This window comes from Heterocephalus glaber, unplaced genomic scaffold (genome assembly GCF_053883595.1).
Source record: "Heterocephalus glaber isolate CG9 unplaced genomic scaffold, H.glaber_assembly_v1.0 deba00001673, whole genome shotgun sequence".
In the NCBI taxonomy this organism is placed as follows: domain Eukaryota; kingdom Metazoa; phylum Chordata; class Mammalia; order Rodentia; family Bathyergidae; genus Heterocephalus; species Heterocephalus glaber.
Window position 1 is genome coordinate 10,894,333 of NW_028258410.1, and position 16,667 is coordinate 10,910,999.

At 51.4% G+C, this 16,667-nt stretch overlaps 1 protein-coding gene and 1 long non-coding RNA gene across 3 annotated transcripts in view; both read right to left on the reverse strand.

Moving 5' to 3' along the window:
• Positions 1–14,798, reverse strand: part of LOC147822158 (uncharacterized) — a 34,082-nt gene extending 19,284 nt beyond the window's left edge. The window contains exons 1-2 of the long non-coding RNA XR_015445959.1: positions 9,319–14,798; positions 479–8,684 (exon numbers count right to left, since the gene is read on the reverse strand). This is a non-coding gene — a long non-coding RNA (uncharacterized LOC147822158). The remainder of the gene's footprint in view (positions 1–478; positions 8,685–9,318) is intronic.
• The window catches only part of Phactr3 (phosphatase and actin regulator 3), a 214,529-nt gene that overhangs the window by 174,286 nt on the left and 23,576 nt on the right, over positions 1–16,667 (reverse strand). The window lies entirely within an intron of this gene.

Here is a 16,667-nt window from a genome sequence, read left to right on the forward strand (position 1 = left end):
CAGGCAGCCTGAACTTTTCTCAAAAAGCAAAAGGGCCAGGGTCCTGAGGCCTCGGGGTCTGGGGGAGGCTGCCACTGCCCCCAGCTCAGTGGGGACACAACACGAGGAGAGTCGGATGCAATAGGGCCACGGCGGGGCCAACGTCCGCCTCACGTTGCTAGCCACAGCTCTGGAGCCAAGGCTGCCTTTTTTTTATTGAAAAATAAGTCTGACTTGATTCTGGCGAATCTACAGGTGATAAAATCTGATACGGTGAGACAAAAAAAATCAGAAAAAAAAATGCATGGAATGCCTGGTGGGACTCGAGAGGCCTTGGGTTTAGTTAGCAGGTTGGTGGCCAGGTCCTGGTGTACCTCAGCGAGGCAGAGGCTGCGGGGAATCCCTATTGTTACTGCACTTCTGTGTGACCTAAAACTATTTCGAAGCATCGTGTCCAGGAAATGTAAAAAGTTTTAACAGTCTTGCTGCTGTCACTCACCTCCTCTTGGCTCTGGTCCATGCTCAGCTCTTGGGCTCATTCCCCAGGTCTCTGGCCTCCCACAAACCCAGCCCCCTCGGGCCCATCTGAACAGGAGCACTGGGGAATCCTCCAGAGCAGGTTCGCCCATGGGCAGGTCCTGGAGACTAGTGGAGCCGGGAGAAGGGAACTGATCTTCTCACCCACTTTATGTCTCTTGAGTTTTTGTTGCTTTTGTCAAGCGGGACCCAGGCAGAGAACAGAGGCTCTTTCTCCCCTGCACGAGGCCCCGCTCAGAGGCCCCCATTCTCACGCAGGCTCTCGGAAGCTCATCTATGGGGCTGCTGCAGAATCCTTTCTGTGAAACGCCCAGTTCTCCTCTCCAGCCATCACCGGCCATTTCAGCATCCTGGGTCTGCTTCAATGTCGGCCTTGTCCACGAGGCGCACAAAGCTGCCTTTACCCCTGGAGCCAAGAACTGGGAAGGAGGGAGCCACAGCTGAGCTGGGCTGACTCCACCTCAGTGACTGGCCCCATTCTTCCCCGGGTCTCTGGCCAGGCCCCCAGGGAGCACACACTCGGAACTCCCAAGGGCTCCCCCTGGCAATGGAGAGTGTAAATAAATCTTGGGAAGAGGAAATGAGAGAAAACACAGTCCCCAGGGACAATGTCCTGAAGTGGTCATGTGAATTTGAAATGTCTAAACTGAAGCCTCAAGAGGAAAGGAACTCTCTGGCATTTGGGGCATTCAGGCAGGGGAAAGATGCTGACTGGGGAGGGGTGCTGAGGAAGGGGTGGGGAGAGTTGAACCCTGCACAGATGGGTGTATGGATGGGTGATACATAAATAGAATGATAGGGGATGGACAGATGATAGTTCATCGACTGATACAGGAAGGATGGATGGATGGATGGATGGATGGACGAACGGACAGAGCAAGTGAGGGAGCCATCGTTTGAATGAATCTTCTAAAAGCTCGTGTATTAGAACTCTGTCCCCAGTGCTGCAATGCTGAGAGGCGAGACATTTGGGAAGTGGTTAATCTACTAGTAGCCCATCCAAGGAGTGGCTTGGTTATAAAATTGCACTCTCTCTGGCACTCGCCCTACCTCACCATGTGACGGCCTCCGCCATGCTGTGATGCGGCCAGGAGGTGCTCATTGGTGCTGAGCAGACACTGTACCATGCTCTTAGAGCCCTGCCTCCTGAACCCTGCCACAAATAGATGCTCCTCTTTATAAATTTCAACTCAGGTATTTTGCTATAGCAGTGGAAAACCAGGCAAGACCAACACATGCTTCTTAAGCAAAAGGGCACAACTGAACCATGACCACGTCAATGTTATCCAGCGCTGGCATCTACACCATATCCCCCCTCTTCCCAATGCCGTGTGACATTTCCACTCGGTACCTGATAGGGCAGATGCCCAACAGAACCGGCCAGCTCAGAGAACTCACCTGCCTGTCCCAGCCTGCTCATCTCAGTGGCTTCCCCACTGCCACCCAGAACTGCGCCATCCTTCCAGCCATGCAGGACGAAACTCTGACTCTGCCCTCGTTCCACTCACCTGACCCTTCAACCGGACCAGCTAACTCTACCTCCAAGACACACCCAGACTGTGGCCCTTTCTCACCATGTCTTCCCCTTCCCCTCTCTTGATTTGATTTCTCCTGAAAGCAGAGCCAGAGATGGGCTTTGGTGCAGGTAGTTTATTTGGGAGATGACCCGGGAAGCAGAGAGAACAAGGAAGGGAGGGAAACACACATGGGTGCAGATTCAGCATCATCACTGTAGACAACAGGGATCTCATCCCGTGGAAACTCCAAGAATCACCTGCTTGAAGGACAGAGGTTGGGGCTTTGACCCTTCGCGTTAGTTGACACACACACTGCCCATCACTCACCAAGCTCCAGCCTTGCTGGCTCCTTATTGCTCCAACACTACTGCACATACTCAGGGCCTTTGCACTTGCTGGTCCCTTGGCCTGGAATGCTATTCTCCAAGATATCCCATGGCTAACTCCCTCCCTCTGCCCAGCCTCTGACTCTGCCACTAATAGATAAGATGCTCCCTAACATTCTCTTTCCTGACCACTTATTTTATCATCATGCAGGGAAGGAGAGAGGCATATCATACATCCACTTCTGTCATGTTCCCCTCATCCCACTGGACGATCTACTCCATAAAGGTAGACACTTCGCTGTCTGCATTGCTATATGCCTGGTTTGGTCAGTTTTTCATCACTCTGACAAAATATCTGACATAAACAGTTTAAAGGGGGACAGGTCTATTTTGCTTTATGGCTGCAGAGGTTACAGTCCATGGTCAGCTGGCTTTGTTGCTTTCAGAACAGTGGCAAGGCAGAAACATCATGGCAAAAGGGTGTGATGGAGGAAAGCTGCTCACCTCATGACATGTAGGAAGCAGTAAAACAGAGCAAAATGCCAGACAGGAAGGAACCGGGGATAAGATATAGTCGGTATAGTCACAAAGGTCATATCACAGTGACCCACCGTGAGCCACTCCCTTCAGCCGGGCCCTAACCCTAAATTAACATTACTTCCAACAATACCATCACATTATAAATTCATCAATGGATTAATCCACTGATTAATTATAGCCTGCATGATCCAGTCACTTTCAAAAGTCCCACCTCTGAACACATGGAGACACCTGAGATCTAAACCATAACAATGCCATATAAACCAAAACTAATGACTTGCTTATATTAGGCATCCAATCAATATTTCTCAAATGGCTGGCAATCACAAACTTTAGGGGAGAGTTCAGATTGATTCTACGTTTTAAACCCCCATGTGGGATTACAAAGACCATTCCTGGCTCAGAACTTCGGCATCAGATGCCCTCTCAAATCCAGTCCAGCCCTGGTGTCCCACATGGGCTGTCCTCTCTGCAGCTCAAAGGTCCAGCACTAAGATCTCCTGTGGGATAGAAATCCCTTCTCCATCACAGCCCACTGGCAGGGTCAGTCACACACACGGGTGGTATTCCTCCAAATTCCACACTCATTTAAAAGCCAGCACCAGGGCCGGGGATTTAGCTCAGTGGTTCCCCCGCCTGCCTTGCAAGTACAAGGACCTGAGTTCGATCTCCGGTACCAAAAAATAAATAAATAAAAAATAAATAAAAGCCAGCACCTACCAGCGGCTCCCAGCAGAGGACTGCAGTTTAAGGGGGAGAAGCATCCCCAGCAGAGTCCATGGGGGGAACACCCACTGGACCATGGTAGCAAGCTGGACTCAGGAGGAATAAGAGCTGAGCGGGTTCACAATGGGAGGCCAAAGGTGGTCAGGGAGACGCCAGCGCATCCCTCCCTTGCAGCAAAGAAATCCTACAAATGATTTCTCTTAATTTTAACATCAGCTTTGGTTGAGGGCTGCAAATAGAATCCTAAATATAGTGCACAGCAGAATTAAGTGGGATCTCCCACTTTCTGCCAGCGACTCATGGAAAGCACATCAAAGGGCTAGGAATATGACATCAGCTACCACAGGTGACCGTTCCCGAGGACCTATCCACCAGGCCAGCCCTTGGCAACCACCGTTCCCATTCACTGCTCCAAACCACAAGGGCGACCCACAGAGTCTCTGCCAGGCAGTGAATCAGGGGCCCTGCCCGGGGGCAGCTCAGGCCTCCAAGGATTTGAGTGGCATAGGGAGCCGGAGTGCCGAGATGAAGACATGAAGACCCAGGACACAGGCAGAACTCACAAAGCACAAACAGGAACCTAGTCCACAGCACAGGACCATAAGGGGATGGGATTGAAAAAGACATTTGAAATTGAGGGACATGTCACAAAGCGTGGCGGGGTCATTGAGAACAAGCAAGTCCGAGAAAGTGTCCTGGCAGAGCTGCCAAGGGGACAGTCACGACCCTGGAGGAGACCCTGGAACAGAAAAAGCCATGAAGGGAAACTAAGGACATCTGAAAAACGCGCAGGCTGCAGTTAATAATAACACAGTGCGCCACTCGTGGGGACAGACCTTCTAGTCACGTGAGATGCTAATCATAGGGGGTGGGATGCAGATCTACGGGAACTCTCTCCACTCCCCACAGGATTTCTGTAAAACTGAAACTATCTAAAATTTAAAATTTACTTTTAAAAAATGCACGGTCTCTTTTGCATTAGGCTGAGCAAGGGGCTCCTGGGTGAGCTCCGGTGCCAGGGAGTCATGTTCCTTCGTTGGCATGGGTGCTCCAGATGCTATCACGGGACAGAGGTGGCTACGCTGGGACGTCCTTCGTGCACAGAGCTCCTAGAGGCGACCCTACAGAGCAGCTAGAGTAGTGAGGTGGGAGACCCAGGCTACAGACATGTCTGCGTCCAGAACACTGGTTCTCCCAGGAGGTTCTCAGACCCACAGAACCAGCAGCTCTGAGGAGCCCTAGAAACACCAGCTCCCACCTCCGCAGTGGGTGCACTGAATCAGATGCCCTAGAAGGATCCCGGCAGCTGCTAAATGTCCTTCAGGTGGGCTGGCATGTAGCTCAGTGGTACAGCACTTGCCTGGCCTGTGCAAGGCTTTGGGCTCAAATCTTAGCACAATAAAATAGGTAAATAAATACAGAAAAGTAGGCCTAAGTTTCCTCCAGGGAAAGCCTCTACACACCAGAGTGTGAGACCATAATTTAGAATTTGGCCCAGTTTGGGGGATGAAGACCCCAACTCAGAACGTGGCACGAAGTGGCCCCCAGTTGACCAAACTGATGGAAGCAGCGACTGGGGGTCAGAGCATCTGTGCTCAGGTTGGGAATTTACCCAGCAGAGTTCTATGGATCAAAGTCCCCAACCTCAACACGAAGCACGAAGCAGTCCCAACCAGCATCCAAGCCCAGATGGACAGAAGCCACCCTCTGGCTGCCCTGGCCGCTCCCATCACGTGTGGGTGAAAGAGCACCCAGTGAGTGCAGGAGGCCTGGCAAGGACCATGAGCAGCACTCAGCCCTCCCAGGCAGGGCTGGGCCAGATGTGCTGTGGACTGGACACTGCCGTCTGAGAGGCTCTCTGCCTGAGAGTGGAGAAACATCACAGAGGTGCGAGACCAGAGTCCACACAGAAGCCCCTGTCGCCCCATCCCTGCCACGTACATTGAGCAATGGGGAGACCTCGCGCCTGTGGGCCTCCCATGGGACACCTCCAGGACCCCTTGCAGCTGTCCAGAGGCTGTGTGTCTCTGCGGGTGCTGTGGGCACCCTCCTCCCAGCTCGGGCCACGGGATTCCTCTGATCTGGCGCTCCCTCCAGCCGGGATGGCGCCCCGTGCTGCACTGAGCCCCAGGGAGTGTCCCCAGGTGGCCCTGCTGCTGGAGGCCATTGTCCCTCCCCGCCTTGGTGGGCGAAGGTGAGAGCAGGCGACACTCAGGCCTCAGGGCCTGGGGATCTGGGAGCCTCGGTGAGCTGCGTCTATACCACATGTCCAGCCAGGGAAGAGGGCGGGCTGAGACCAGGAGCGGGTGGTCTACCGTACCAGATCTGGAGGCCGTGTCCATCTGTCCTCTTCCCTCCCTTCTACTCCCTTCCTGCTCTTTAGTTTCCTCCCTTTATCTCCTCCCTCCTCCGCTCTCTTCTTCCTGGCTCGAGGCAGCTAGACACAAATATCTCACAGTAGATATTTAGGGATCAACTCTACCACCTACCTCTCAGGCCATAACTGTTATTATAGCCTTTTCTTTCATTTTCCTGTTTTGTTCTGTTTTGTTTTGTTTTGTTTTTGAGATAGGGTCTCACTGCATAGTTCAGGCTGACCTTGAACTCACTATGTAGCCTAGGCTGGCCTCAAACTAATGGCAATCCTCCTGCCTCAGCCTCTGGAGCTCTAGGATTACAGGCGTATGCCATCATGCCCGGCTTATTATGCCCTTTTGTGCTTATTTTTGTCAAAAGTCACTGGGAGAATGAATCGTGGTGTGTGCGTTTGTGTGTGTGTGTGTTGCCTCTCCCAGAGCCCCGCACATCCCCAAGGCCACCTCTGTAAATTCTGCACACCTGACACCTCGTCCACCTCACCCAAGTCACGGACCCGTGATCCTGGCTGTCCTGTGCTGCCAGAAAGCCAGGACAGTCCCAGGAAGTGATGTGAGGTGTCCAAAGGCACAGACGCCAACCAGAAGGAGCCACAGTTGCTGCCACCAACTCTGGGAGAATATGTGCAATAAAATGATGACAGCCCAGGACTGGAACCCAGGGGACAAAACAAACATGCGGGCGCCTATGTATAAGCAAATAGTTGAACAAATAAGTAGGAGAAAGGGGAAAGGTTTCTTTGCAGTGGATTCCAGCGACTGGATGTAAGGCAGAGCAGAAACAGACACCCAGCATCCAACCCACAGGAACAGGTGCTGCAGGTAAGAATCTTGAGTGTGTGCAAAGGTGTGATGAGAGACAAATGCGCACATCTCAGGTTACCTCCCCACGAAATACTGACTAATCGCAAAGAGGACAACTATTAACTTCACAGCCGAGACACCAGGAGCGCCAGGAGCTCAAAGTCCACTTCCTGGAATGAGACAAACTTCATGAGCCTTGACATGATGCATGGGCACACAGCACCTTCTGTGGGATTCCTGCCCAAAATGTGCAGGAATTTGATTGGGAGGAAACATCAGAAAGGCCTGCGTTTAGGGACAGTCTCCAAAACACCTAAGAAGCACTCTTGGAAAGTGCTAGGCCGCTCCAGGCTGGACACTGAGGACGCACAGCAGCAACAGTCATTGGGCTTCTGGATGGATTCGATTCTGGGCCAGAAAAGGACCCTACTGCTGTGAAGTATACGTGGCCTTCTGCCCTGTCTCCTGATAGACAGCTGAGATTCCTGGATCTCTGCTGATGGGTCTTTTGGGTGCCAATGCACTGACGGGGGGGCTGGCAGCTTGTCGATGGGCTGTCACTGGAAACACCAAAGAAGGAGCAGACGAGGGGACAGGACAGAGGCTAAAGGGCGAGCCAACCACCAGTGGCCAGTGATGGAATTGGTAACACCTGTGCAATGAAACCCTCCCAAAGGAGCCAGCTCAGGAGCTTCCAAGTTAGCGGCCCCTCCCACACCTGTTCCTAGGCATCTTTCCATCCAGCTCCTTGCAGAATCCTCTACAATAAACCCGTCCCCATTACACTGAGCCAATCCAGCAGATTAATGGACTACACGGAGAAGGCTGTGGGTGCCCTGACTTGGGGCTGGTGGGCCAGAGGCACAGCTGAGACATCCAGGGGCTTGGGACTCCTGTCTGTAGTAGCGGAGGAGGCAGAGTTGGGGGCTGAGCCCTCAGTCTGTGGAATCCACTGCTACCTGCAGGCAAGTGGGCTCAGAGCCAAACTGAACTGGAGGACGCCAGCTGTGTCCACTGTGGGACTGGTTGCCAGCTGGGTGGGCAGAACCTTCCACACCAGTGTGAGAAATCTACTCTCCCAGGGTGCGTCTACCCTGTGGCTGTCTTCAGAGCACCGGTGCGTGCTGCCCACAGCTAACACCGCCAAGCCCACCACTGATGACTGCCCAGACTGTCCACTCCATGAGGACGGAGCGATGAGTCTGCCCAACACATATTCCCATGCCCGGCAGCACACTGCAGGCAGAGGATGGGAGGGCGGACCCGATGTGCAGTGGCTGCATGGCATCCTCACTCATCCCCTGTCAACCTCTTTTCTCTACTCAGGCTCTCAACTGTGGAAGAAACTCCTGAATTCCCCTTCACCTAGCACCAGCACCTGGGATGTCACCACCACAAAATGTTAACCAAGCCCTCAGGGGCTAAGAGAACCCATCTCCTCACCCCGTGCTAAGGGCAAAACAAGATGAGGCCACCAGCTAAACCCCAGCTGCTCTATGCTAATATCCTCCCGGAATAAGCTGTTACCAGTTAATTTTTAAAAGCCACACCAGAGACCAGTGATTAACAGATTTGGGCTTAATCTTAGCAACGCATTCTAGCACTAAGTTGCAGTCTGAGCCACTGCCCTTTAGCCTGGTCATCATTGGCTCCAGGAGTTTCCAACAGGGCAACACTATTTAAGCTGAAGTCATCGTGAGTTTGTTTGGAGTTTTCTTTTCCCTCCCAATTTTGCTTTTCCTTCTGCTCACCCAGGAAAAGGTGTCAGCAGGGACTGCTGGGTATCAGTGCCATTCGCTCCAGACCCAGCCAGTGCTAACAGAGCACCTGCTGTGGTGGAAACCATGGGTCCTTAAAGAGAAAGGATGCAAACGTATTCCCTAGAAAGTGAGAAAGAGTTGGAAAAGTATTAGAGAAAAGCAATCACATTAAAATGTCAACACTTTGGAATAACAATCCTAAGGAAAAGACAAGTCACATTAGCTCCCCAGGGGAGGCAAACGGAGCAGCCTCTGCCATCCACGGGGAGCCTGCCCGAGAGAACGGAAGCGAGGAGAGGCTCTTCCTCAGCACCTTGTCGAATGTTATTAAGTGTCCCCTATTGCTCACCCTCCCCAAGGAAGCACATGATATCAATTATCAATTCTCCTAAAACCTTGCATTTCACATTAACGCACAGCCATCTATTCACAAAGATTACGGGGGAAAGAAAGAAGCCATTCAAAGGGCAGGAAGCCCCGCTAGCCCAGCTGTCTAGACTCAGGCTCCTTCCCAAGCCCAGACCCGATCCTGTGGAGGAGCCCAGGGGCCCTGGTCAGCCCGGTCAGTCACAGCCTTGAGCTGCTGCTGGCCGTGACTCAGCCTCTGACCTTGGGTCTCTTACATGACCTTGGTGTTCTGGCTCCCTCATTCCAGCTCCCCTCCAGGAAAATGAGGTGCAGTGCCTTAAGAGAGGAGCTCCTGTTCACCTCAATGACCCCATAGACCCAGGCCTGAGCTTAAGACAAGTCTTACTCTCTGGGATGGAATACTCTCAGGCGGGGGGAAGCATCCCTCAGCATCCCAAGGCCCCCAGCAGCTTCCTGCTGCCATCCACCAAGACACACATGTGGCAGCTTCTCCAAAGACAGAGGATGACTAATGCTCACTCGTGGCAACTGGGATCTTCCCGGTTCCAAGCACTGTGACAAACACTTCATGGAGATTATCTCATCCAAGAGTCACAATGGCCCTCTTGGATGTTATAAACAGCCCAAAGTGACACAGCAAACACAGTAGTTTGGCAAGTGATCCCAAGATCTCACCCATGCCCCCTCCCCCAGGATGCAGCCCACTGGCCTCCAAATGTCAAGGTCCCACCACATTACATCTGCCAGAAGATTCTGCGATGACCTGACTCCAGGAGCCACGGGAGAAAGAAGCCCACTGCCATGTCACTGCACCAGAGCCCCACCCACCTGTATCTACCTGTGACTCTTCTGCTGGGGTGAGTGGATTTCCCCTCCTTTGCAATGGAGCTGGCCCACATGCCAACTCATGAAGAACCTGCAGAAGCAAAAGTTCCGTGCATTGCCACCACTGCCGAGGGACAGTTCTCAGCTGAACCGCAGGCATGAGAAGGGTGAGGACACTAAGAGCCACTGGCTGAGCCCAGCCTGGACCACCACCCCACCAGCCTCTGCCCTGGGCTGCTGGCCGCTGGGGTTATAGGAGCCTGGGACACTCAGCCAAGAACAAAACAGACACAATGCCAGAGGTGCAAATCAGAGGGCTTAGCCATGTACACCAGGTCCCCAACTTACACATGAGTTGTGTTCTGGGACAATTGTTGGTAAGCTAGATTGGTTCTTAGCCCGACAGAGTGAGTCTTATTCAGTACACTTGTGAAAGTTCGCAACAGGAATATCCGTTAGGTCAGGCACTTACTGTACAACTTACGTGTGCTGTCATCTTGTCTCTCGAAGCCCCAGCCAGACTTGGAGCTCCCAGGCCCCACACCAAGTGCCCGCACACAGCAGAGCCTGCTGCACCTCTTACCTGGGAGGTGAATCATGAGGATGGGCCACAGGGCCAGGTGATAGTTTGCAACCACAGCGCCTAGCTCACTGGAACCTAGACTATCTTTGTGGCTTTGGCAATGACTGTGTCCTCCAACAGTTACTTTCATTATCTCTTCCCACATTTCAGGTCCTTTTACCGCTACTTCAATGTTTTAAGTCCATCTTCTTTTTTCATGAAAATGAGCTGGATTTTAAAACTAGCCAGTTGTCCCTGAGTCTCCACAGGGATGGGCTCAGGTCCTCCCTTTGATACCCAAATCCACAGATATTCCAGTCAGCATTTGCACAGAACCTGTGCACGTCTTCCCATACACTTTCAATCATTGCTAGATGACTTATGATATCTAATAAAAGGCAACGCTACGTTAACAGCTGCTAAGCTGTATTGTTTAGGGAATGATGACAAGAAAAGTCTGTATTGTTGAGTATATTTGCATTTTTCTAAATATTTTTGATCCAGGGTTGGATGAATCCATGAACACAGAGCCAACTGTTTATGATCTCTCTCTATGGAGAACCCACATTCCTGGTTACACAGAGAGGAAAATCAGGGTAGTGCACGGCAGGGGCCAGGTGGTCCTTGAGCCTGAACCCATCTCAGGAGCTTTGAGCAGACTTCACTGACAAACGCGCCATGGTCAGCAACTGTTCACCTCATGTAACCAAGCCACACGCTCATCTCAGAATCAGAGTCACCTGAGATGATGTTCTCCTCCAAAAGGAAGCAGAAAGATAATCTCCGGCATCTCTTCCCGACTCTATTTAAATACCCAGAACTAGAGATAACAACAGGGAAAAATTCTGTCTGCATAAGGAAACAAATTCAAGAAATAAGGGAACCAAAGTAACAATAACAATGTAGTTCATTAGTATGAACATTGAGATAGTTACTTTCAAAAAGTCTTGCATCTTAAAAAACTGCATACCAACATATAACAAATGTGTTTGTCAAGTCACATAGGCATAGCTCCTGCCCTCTCCTCAGTTCCTGGCAGATTCATTTCAGAGCTGCCAACTAGTCAATGTCAAAGTCTACTGATGTTATGCCCATTAGATAAGGTATGCTGCCAGGCGACCCATCCAAATGACTCCCTTTAACAAACAGGAACATGAGCCCCGGCCCATTAAAGAGGAGGCCTTCCACAACTCCGCAGGCAGCTAATTCTCTGCCACCACCTTGTTGGTTCTCAATGAATAAATCTTGTCCTGGTGGCCATTCTAGTTAAATGAACTGGGAAATGGAAAAACACACACACTTCTGTGTTTCTGTGACTGCGGATGTGGATCTGTCCAGCAGAGTACAGCAGCTGAGAATGAAGATTAAACACACGTCTACTCCATCTGAAGGACAGAGGGCCTTCAAGTAAGATGCAGGGAGGCTGCTGGAGCACCATGCTTACTCGGATTTGGACTCTGAAGCCACTTCTGTCTAAACAGTCATGCCTGGCTTGAAGGAGGGTATACCTTCGGAGAAATTCGAAAGGCAAGTTGCTCATTGTGCAAACATCATACACACACTTACACAAACTGAGGTAGCTACAATGTGGCTACCAATACAATCTTACGGGCCCACCATCACATACGCAGCCTGTTGTCACTGGAATCCTCGTGTAGTACATAACTGCAGATGTGACCACGGCAGGTCCCTCAGCCCTGCTGGCTCTCCAACCCTACCTAGGGGGTGTGGGGAAGATTCGAGGGAAGGAAGAGTGACAGTCCCTAGTGATACAAGAACTGACAACAGGCACATTTTCATTCTGGTCACTGACCACTCTGCAGACTGTCAACTCGACAGGGACAATGACCTCATCTGTCCTGTGCCCTGGATAAATATCATCAAGTGCAATTTGGATGGACATAATGTTTAGACTTGGATTACACGTCTTAGTCCAACCTTTCATTTCTGGGCAGTATCACAAAACAGAAAAATGGCTTTAGCCTCCCCTGAGATTCTTTTCCACCTGATGTTTTGAGTACAGCCTGCAGGTACAGGCCACTCCCAGGGGGGTTCCTTTTGGTCATGTGGTATCTTTTGTTTTAAATTGACATGGAAGAGAGCCAGGCTCACTTTCCCCCTTCTTTTGCTGTTCTTGTTAGAAGCAGCAAGGCACCAATCTACAAGCAAAAAGCTACATTTCCCACCTTACAACCAGCAGAGGCCATTTGCTGCCCACCTGGACAAGCACGTGTAAATGGTCATCACGAGGTAGGACTCCAGGAAGCCATGGCATGCCTGCCAGTGGGTACCCATGGCTTTCCCTACTTGTCACAACCAGGACGAGGCAAGAGCATCACAAAGCTCCACCCTGAGACCGGGACCCACTGTGCTGTCTGCACTCCTCAGGAAGAAAATTCTCTATCTCATTTAAGCCAGCATCATGTGGGTTTCCCAATACATGAAGTCAAACCAATCCCTAACTGATGAACTCACCAATACTTAAAAATCACATCTCCCATAAAAAGCTGGGTTTTCAGTGCAACTCCTAAAATAATAACTGGGCCACCGTGGGCCCAGCACCCAGTGGCAACAAAATCTACCCAGCAGGGCAGCTCTCTGGCTCCTCTCGAGAGACTCTGACCCCTGTAGACAACGCAGTTGGGGGGAGCCCTGCATAAAAGAGTCCTCTTGAACATGGAACAGCATCCACCTCAGAAGTTAGGAGTAACAGCTTTCAATTGTCTGATTTACTTGAGCATATGCAAACTCTCTCTGCTGCCATTCCCGTGACCTTTCCATCTACCCATCAGTGGTGATCTAGGGCAGTGGTGGTGAACCCTTGGCACATGTGCCACAGCAGACTGTCTGCTTCCATTGAAAGCCCAAAAGGCTCACCATCCCCCTCTGCACATGCTCCTGTTCCCCTCAGTAGGTTTGAACATTAAAACACCTTCCCCGGGTCATTCAAGGGTTCCCTTCCCTGAGACAGTCACAATATATGTTCAAAGAAAACAAAGTCATCAAAGCAAAACAACCTAAAAACCATCCAAATCCCACTACAAGACAAACAATGAGATGAGTCCCATGGCCAGCACTGTACTGGACACTAAGGGGCAGGTCCCCAGTGTTCAACCAGATACAGGCAGAGGTGGAACAGGGGCAGACCCATGTACTCTCCACTATACTCAACTCTATGTCCACAGCCTACCCAGATTTATTAACAAAAGAAGAAATTATCTCAAGGGGATTAGAGAATGTCTGAGGAGGTAACTATCTCCTAATAGCTGCCATCTCAAAGCTTACTCTTTGCTGTAGATAACAGCTCAGTTGTCCTCACCCACCTTAGACTTAAGGACAGTAACTGTCACCCTCTTTCATTTTAACAGAAATTGAAGCTGAGAGGGGTGAAGCAACGTGCCCAAGCTCACATGGAGTGCACATGGCAGAGCCAGGACTTGAACTCATCCACCCAATTCCAGGCCAAGGATCTCTTTGTATCTCATTGTTCTCTTGGCCAATGGGACTCATCTAGCAAGGGCCAAGTATGGTACGTTTCAAGCCCTCTGGAAAAACTCACATTATTGAAATACATTGGTCTTGTGAGGGTAAAGAATCCTCTCTGCTTAGGGATTCCCCCTCCAGAGGATGAGATGATCAGACCGAGGGAGGCTGAGGGCCCCTCCAGCTGAGGAGCTCTAAGATAGTCAGTCACACCCTGGCATATACGTCCAACCAACAAGCATTTGCTGGGGAACCATCAGGTTTCCCTATGCAGTGCTAATGACAGAGCCCAGAAAAAAGCAGACAGGCCCTGCCCTCGGGGAGCTTCCAGGCTGGGAACTGCGCCCAGCAAAGCTGTGTGCAAGAGTGGGGTGTTCCACACTATCCAATATGGCAGCCGCAGCCACCTGTGACTGCTAAGCCCTTGAAACGTAGCTCATGGCTAAACATGGAACTAGAATTTTAAATTGCAATTTTTTGCATTTAGATTCAAATTGCCACATGTCACTAAGGACTACTATATTGAGCAGACCACGGCCAAGTCTGTCAAAGGAATCCATGAGATCAAGGGTGACAGGTTAAGTGAAGACACTGAGCTGTGTGATTGAAAGGACCTTGGGGTGGGCTGGGAGAGCCCTCTGCTCTGACTCTGTGGTATCTGATGGGCCAAAGCTAAAGAGCTGCATTCAGTACCAAGAAGGGTGTCCGTTGTCACTGACTCTGTGTGGCACCAAGTGGTATGGGGACAGGTATGGAAATCTCAGCAGCATCCAATCGTTCTCCATGGTGAACATGCAATGCTTTCATAATCAGGAAAAACTGTGAGTTTTTTAAACTCTGTATTTTTAAAGCATCCAGTTTTTATTTTTAATAACCCTAAAGAAGCTGACAAGGTAATTACTGCATAGTTCTGATGCTAATTAAGCCATGGAGATACTCTACAAGGGGCCAGAGGGAGATCCCCAGAACTCCAGAACAAGAGCGCATTCTAGGAATGCAAATAGAAAGAACCACAAGCCAGACAAAGGGGGCTGCACCTCCACTCACCACCCTGGCCACCCCCAAGCAGGGGACCCCTAAGATGTTGGGGAAACAGGAGAGACTGGCCCAGATTTGCCTGTTGGAAAACTTCCTGTTCCTGTTCTGCTTGGCAGGAGAAATGAGTAAGAGGAAATGAAGACCCAAGGCTCAGCACTGAGGTTGTGCAGGAAAGGGAAGGAGGAGGCTCAGCTCCAGGGGTGACAGGCCCGGAACAAGTGGGCTGGAGGTAGGGCGCCGGAGAGGAAGGCATCCAGGGGCGCTCACAATGTAGGTGTGCTGGTGGGGAGGAAGCGCACCCAGCGGGAGCATGGCCCTCTACAGGAAGAGGGGCCGAGCCGAGGGGGAAGGCAGTGGGTGGGGTCCCTGTGCATCCAGCTCCAGCTCTGGGGGAGACAGAAAGTTCTGAAAGGCTTTCCAGGCTCCGAGCTAGAGCTACATGACAGACTTGGAGAAAGGCCGGGGGACTGGCACTTGCACCCACGGATTCTACAAAGGCTTTCAAACCATTTCCTGACCCCGGACAGCGTGACAGTCAGGGTCCCTGTCCAGCAAATTGGAGAGGAAGGATGGGGTCAGAGCTGATGGAGGAAGGGCATGGCAGCCCTTGAGCTGGGGAGGTCAGGGCAGGGCCTCACCCAAGGCACACACATGTCACACACAGAAGTGTGGCAGCGAGAGAGAGCAGAGATTATGACCAAAGTCCAGCCCCAGTGGTTCTCCAGGGCTGGTCATCTGACAGGCAGCAGCCCTCTGGGGCTACCACAGCCCTGCTGAGTCCAGAAACTCTGGGATGGGGCCCACAGTGTGTGTGTGTGCGCGCACGCGTGCACATATGTGTGTGTGTGTGTGTGCAAACCTTCAGAGGATTCTCACACGCACTCATGCCCTACATCAGCAGTTCTCCAGAGAGTCTCTGGCCCCAGGACACACTTGGTAATGTCTAAAGATATTTCCTACTGTCCCAAAGAGGGGATGGATGCGACTGTCATTAGAGAGTAGAGGCCAGGGGTGTAACCCAACATCCTAAAACACACAGAACGGACCAGAACAGGGTGTGCCCCAGCCACACACAGCAAGGGCACTGAGGCCAAGAAGCTCAAACAGAAGGTTAGGTCCCCACGCCAGGCCTCCAAGCAGAATCTGGACAAAGGTCCAGGGCAAGTTGTCACAAGTGACTCTTGGGACAGACTCTGGTCCTGTTGTCAGAGGACTGAGGAGAGACACTGGAGGAGAGCTCAGAGTGCAGGAAAACAGAGCAAAGAAGGGCCCTGAAGGGAACCCCTGATGCTATGGGCTGGGAAGATAAAGAGGACAGAGAACTAGGAGCCAGAAGAGAGCAGTGTGGGTCAGAGCAGGGGCAGGAAGGCCCAGAGGTGGCCTGGGACCCAATAAGGGGGTCACCATCACATTCCCAGGCCATGGCTGATGCCAGGCACAGCCCCATGCATGGAGGAGCCAGAGGCCCATCTGCCTGGCTTGGGAACAGATGGGAGGATTACAAACCCCTTAGAAGGAAAGCTGCTGGAACATCCCTGACCTCCTTTGACTGTCAACTTAGGAAGACAACCTAACCTGCTTGCATTTACCCAAAAGGTGCAGCTGCAGACAGGACACTACTGGAAGATTGAAGCAGAGGGGCAGCCTGAGGGAAAATATTTCAGTCCTGTCACACAGCCCATGTCCCAGATGGGGTCACCAGGAGAGCCAATGCAGAGCAAAGGCACAAAGTGATGCTCATGCTAAGTAGCAATCAAGGAACCACAAAGTAACACAAGGTACGTTTGATTCTCTTCATGCTAGGGACAAAGAAAGCAAATTCAGGA